The 6,000-nt window shown below is 37.3% G+C and overlaps 1 pseudogene; it reads left to right on the forward strand.

Annotated features, from left to right (window-relative positions):
* Positions 1 to 2,222: 2,222 nt before the first annotated feature.
* LOC110144570 (olfactory receptor 8J3-like) lies at positions 2,223 to 3,169 on the forward strand (annotated as a pseudogene).
* The last annotated feature ends 2,831 nt before the right edge of the window (positions 3,170 to 6,000 follow it).

Genomic DNA, 6,000 nt, shown 5'->3' on the forward strand with positions numbered 1-6,000 from the left:
TGACATTGGTAATTTCCTTCGTTTCTTAGATTCTGACTATGAGCACTTTTATTGACACTGAGAGATATTCTTTAACCACAAAAATTCCATTATTATTATTATTTGTTGTTGTTAACTTGTTTCCTTGGAATACTGTGGTAGTGTCAGGGCATTACCTATGAACAGACTAGATGTTGTATATCTATTTTATTTATGAAAGCTGAAAGTTAGATTTGGATATTATAAGTTCAGAGGGAGTTAGATACATCTGAAAAAATCATGAGAAATCTAATCTATTAAAATCCAGTAAGGTTAGAATGTCCAGATAAAATATAAGATGTTCAGTTGCATTTAAATTTCTGATCAATGACAAATACTATTTAGTGCCTGTCTCATAAAATATTTGAATTTTCTATAAATATATCCAATGCAATATTTGAAAAAAATACTTTAAGATATGTATTACCCATGAAACATTTTCTAAACTGAAAATAATCTTAATATAAGGATATGTATATTCTTCTACATGAGAATCAATTCCCACAGATGAACTTGGAGAATTTTTAGTTGTTCGTTTTCCCTAACGGTTGCTTTCTACTTGATTTTTTGTTGTTGCTGTTGTTGTTGTTCTTGTTTTTTCAGGAAAGACTTTACTAACTGATTGAGTAAACTAGTAAATGCATAGAATACTTTTTTAAGAGTTAAGGAGAAAGCCATGGACCTCAAGCAGTTCCTAACTCCTATCACCAGGTCTGAAGATTGAAACATCAGTTACATCTTTGCATACTTTTTGTATCCTCTGCGCTCTAATGGTTAGCCCTAAATAGAAGTATATAAATGTTGCATCAGAATGGTCAAAAATGACCGAAGATATCTTTTGCAAAATAAGAAGAATGGGCAGAGTATCACTATCTCTTTAAGATCCTTATAACAATTCTTTTTGATAAGTACCCAGAAGTTGTAAGTTGGACCATGTGAAAAACTGCTAATCAATAGATATCAAATTTCAGTAATGGAAGATGAATAAGTTCTAGAGAGGAGCATCATTGTGCCTATAATTAAGAATGCTAGTCTATTCAGCCATAAATCTTTTAATGGAACAGATCTCATATTATATATTCTTAAGGAGAAAATTAAAATTAAAAATGAATGGGTAGGGTAAAATAATCTGGAAATTTAAAAGAAAATAATAAAAGACACTGAAAACGAAGATACACTCAATAAATGTTAGACTAATCCTTAGCAGAACTGAAGACTTCAAAATGGTGATTGGTAGCAGATGTTTGAATTCCTTTGCCTAATTCAGCGTGTCTCACATTCTACAAGAAAACCCATGAAAGCAGATCAGGCAACACTTGGTTCTTCTCTGTGAAAGAGGAAAAGGCCTGAAAGCTGAATGGGACACAGTGGAGAAACAGCAGACAATGCCATCTAGGAAAAAGAAATAGACTGGCTCCACAAAGTGCAGTACTGCCTTCCATCCTTAAACGCATTTTTGGATCAGTCTAGTTTTTTGGTTTAACAGGACAGAAACTCTGTAGAATCTTAATAAGAAAATAGAACCTAGGAAGAAATGTTTATTTTTTAGGTTGTTGTTAGTTCAACTAGTATTTCTGAATATCAGCAGGGACACAGACGGCAAGAGGAAGAAAAAAAAAAAAATGTTGGGCTGAGTGTATGCTGAGTGAGGTGATGCTAAATAGAAAGGTGATGCAGACCTGAATGTGGAATGCATTGAATATGAGGCTAAATATTTTTTTTTTCAGTTATTCTAAAAATATATCACAGATTACAAATCTGACTACTAAAAAAAGGATTAAAGACTGTTATTTGTTTATCAGCCAAAGACCTGGAGATCAAAATGATACAGTCATCAAAGACAGTGTTAATGAAAGCTTGACCTAAGCAAGTAGGTGTGTGTAGAATGGCAAAGTATTATTGAAACTGGCAAATAATAAAATGTGGAATTTTGAAAGAGAAATTTAGAGGATGGATATAATATTAGTGATTTAAAGTGGTTCATTTATTTGTTTATTTTTGTCATTTAAAAAGTGTATGTAGCCAGCAACACATTAAATTTCAGCAGAAATAGAGGAGCTGGTATTATTTGGAAGCATAATTCTTGGAAATCTCACCCTAGGCATTGCCTGTACCATCTACTGGCAATCCTAGGAAATACAATTTTTAAAAACTGTAACAATTTCTCCTTTCTTGCTCAAACAGGTGACTCTCCAAACTTTACCATGGCTCATGGAAATTTCACCCGAGTCACTGAGTTTATTCTCACAGGAGTCTCAGAACGTCCAGACCTCCAGATCCCACTCTTCTTTGTCTTCCTGGTCATCTATGGACTGACCGTGACAGGCAACCTAAGCATCATCACCCTCACCAGTGTGGACTCTCGACTTCAGACCCCCATGTATTTCTTCCTCAGGCACTTGGCCATCATCAATCTTGGCAATTCAACTGTCATTGCTCCTAAAATGCTGATCAACTTCTTAGTAAAGAAACACACCCCTCTTTCTATGAGTGTGCCACCCAACTAGGCATATTCTTGGTTTTCATCATAGCTGAAATTTTCATTTTAGCAGTGATGGCCTATGACCACTATGTGGCCATTTGTAACCCCCTGCTCTACATGGCGGTGGTGTCTCGGAGGATCTGCTTTCTGCTGGTTTCCCTCACATACCTCTATAGCTTTTCCACAGCCATTGTGGCTTCATTTTCTGTCTTCTCTATGGCTTATTGCTCTTCCAACATAATCAATCATTTTTACTGTGATATCGTCCCTCTGATAGCATTTTCTTGCTCTAATACTTCCTTTCCAGACACAGTAGTATTTGTATCAGCATCTACAAATTTGGTGTTTTCCATAATTACCGTTGTAGCATCTTATTTCAACATTGTTCTGTCCATTCTAAGGATACGTTCATCAGAAGGAAGAAAAAGAGCCTTCTCCACATGTGCTTCACATGTGATGGCAGTGTCAGTCTTCTATGGAATTCTAGTTTTTATGTATTTGTAGCCTCAGACTTACCATTCTATGGGTGCTGATAAAATGGCTTCAGTGTTCTATACACTGGTGATTCCCATGCTGAACCCCACGATCTACAACCTGAGGAACAAGGACGTGAAGGCTGCCTTAAAGAGATTTCTGACAAATTCATGCTGTTCTTTTAAGCTGATGTAATTTTTAACTCTAAGGTAAATGAGGAGATGGTTAAGAAAGGCACATTGTATGGAGGAGATTCTGAACAGCATTAGAAGCTAACGGAATGGGTGTTTTTCCCATTTTATTTATTTTGAGGAAAGGCTCTAGTCTGCATCATTCAAATAGAAATATTAAAAATAACCTAGTTTTTTCTGATCTAAAGAACAAAAAGTCAGAATTTGAGACAATAGTCTCAGAAATGTTGGCAATGAATTGCAGAAAGGAAACAATCTATGAAAATGAGATCCTTATTCTTTGTAAAAGCTGTCCAGTTCACTTATCCTGAGCCAAGTTCATTTATTCTACTGAGCCATGTTGGTTACTGGAAGATTTCAGTTGTCTCAGACCAAAAAAAAAAAAAAAAAAAGAAGAACTAATATTTATGAAATCACCCATGAGACAGACTGTAGTTTGCCAAAAACCTTGTTAATTTCCTGCTCTAGTTAAAAAAGAACAAATAAATCAACCCTCTTAAGAAGAAGATAACAATATTCACATGTCTTCACAGCACAATATAACCATGCTCGAGACAGATTCTAAGTTCCCGACAAACCAATATAGTCAATACAAGAAAATTAGAGTACTCCTTGAAGTGACGGCAGAGAGTGGCTCTCAGTTCTCCTGCTCCCTTCTCAGCCTTCAGACCTTCAGAGTGTTAGTCTGTGCCTTGGTTTGGGACTTTGTCAACTTCATGGCCTCTTCTACCCACTTCATCTCCTGCGTTCCAATCTGTTTTCTACTTGTGAACTTTTTCTGGCAAGAGATAGCTTTTTGCCCTCCCTGCTGCTAAGTCACTTCAGTCATGTCCGACTCTGTGCGACCCCATAGACAGCAGCCCACCAGGCTCCCCCATCCCTGGGATTCTCCAGGCAAGAACCCTGGAGTGGGTTGCCATTTCCTTCTCCAATGCACGAAAGTAAAAAGTGAAAGTGAAGTCGCTCAGTCGTGTCCGACTCTTAGCGACCCCGTGGACTGCAGCCCACCAGGCTCCTCTGTCCATGGGATTCTCCAGGCAAGAACGCTGGAGTGGGTTGCCATTTCCTTCTTCAATGCAGGAAAGTGAAAAGTGAAAGTGAAGTCGCTCAGTCGTGTCCGACTCTTAGCGACCCCGTGGACTGCAGCCCACCAGGCTCCTCCGTCCATGGGGTTTTCCAGGCAAGAGTCCTGGAGTGGGTGCCATTGCTTTCTCCTTTGCTCTCCCTAGTGATAGCAAAAGTCTCTTTAGTAATACAATAAGATATCGGGTCACAGAACGAAACAGAAATATCAAAATATAAAACATCAAGGAGAAAATATGCAAAAATTGCTTTATCTAGCATATGGAAAAATTCAAAAAATCAAGTAAAAATTAAATTTCAACAGGTAAAATTTAGACAACATAAGATGTAGATTTGAACACAGACTGGTTCCAAATAGGGAAAGGAGTACTTCAAGGCTGTATATTGGCACCCTGCTTATTTAACTTATATGCAGAGTACACCATAAGCAATGCTGGGCTGGAAGAAGCACAGGCTGGAATCAAGATTGCTGGGAGAAATATCAATAACCTCAGATATGCAGATGACACCACCCTTATGGTGGAAAGTGAAGAGGAAGTAAAGAACCTCTTGATGAAAGTGAAAAAGGAGAGTGAAAAAGTTGGTTTAAAACTCAACATTCAGAAAACTAAGATCATGGCATCTGGTCCCATCACTTCATGGCAAATAGATGGGGAAACAGTGGAAACAGTGGCTGACTTTATTTTTCTGGGCTCCAAAATCACTGCAGATGGTGACTGCAGCCATGAAATTAAAATATGCTTTCTCCTTGGATTGAACCCAGATCTTCCACATTGCAGGCAGATTCTTTACTGTCTGAGCCGCCAGGGAATAGGATTATCTTATCCCAATGTCCATTTATATATGTGTGTGTATTAATTTTTACATCAAATATTGGCAAGAATATGGTGAAAATGAAATTCCCATTCATGGCTTTTGCTAATGTAAAATACTACAGTAAGTTTGGTTATCTTGAAGTTTCTTGTAAAGTTAATTATACAGTGACCTACGTCCTAGTTATTCTGAGATCCCTAAGAGAAAAGTAATGTATATATACTCACATATTCATTTACATAGGACTGTTTATACTAGACATTTTAATAGCACATCACAAACACACTATCCATCAATATTTGAAGAGCTGTGGTACTCACATGCAGTGGGATGTCATGTAGTTATAAAATCACGCATGGATACATTTCAAAATCACTATGCTGAGTGAAAGATACCAGACTGAGATTATTTATTGTGTGATTCCACTTACATGAAATTCAAAAGCAGGATAATAAGTTTAGGGATAGAACACAGAGCAGTATTGCTAGAGTTGGCAGAATGTTTGTGTAGTTAAATGAGGGAAATTTCCATCATTCCAGGAGAGGTGAAGGGTGTGAAAGGTTGTTGCTGAACGATAAGACGAAGGATTCTTGGCCTCCGGAGGAGACAAATTCAATCCGAGGCCAGAGAAGAGGCTGGATCACTCAGAGCTTTTATGTAATAAAGTTTTATTAAAGTATAAAGGAGATAGAGAAAGCTTCTGATATAGGCATCAGAAGGGGGCAAAAGAGTACCCCCCTCCTAGTCTTTAGCTGTATGTTATATAGTCACTCACAGTCTGTTAATGAAAAGAAAAGAATGTCATAAAATTTAGAATGACACCAGATAATTCATCCCTGGCCATAAAACGATTGACTTGAATCTTGTAGAAGGGCAGATTACCAGAAAATAGTTTCATTTACATAGATTAGGGGAACAATACCTGAGTAAGTAGGTTGG

This window comes from Odocoileus virginianus, chromosome 10 (assembly GCF_023699985.2).
Source record: "Odocoileus virginianus isolate 20LAN1187 ecotype Illinois chromosome 10, Ovbor_1.2, whole genome shotgun sequence".
NCBI classification, from domain to species: Eukaryota; Metazoa; Chordata; class Mammalia; order Artiodactyla; family Cervidae; genus Odocoileus; species Odocoileus virginianus.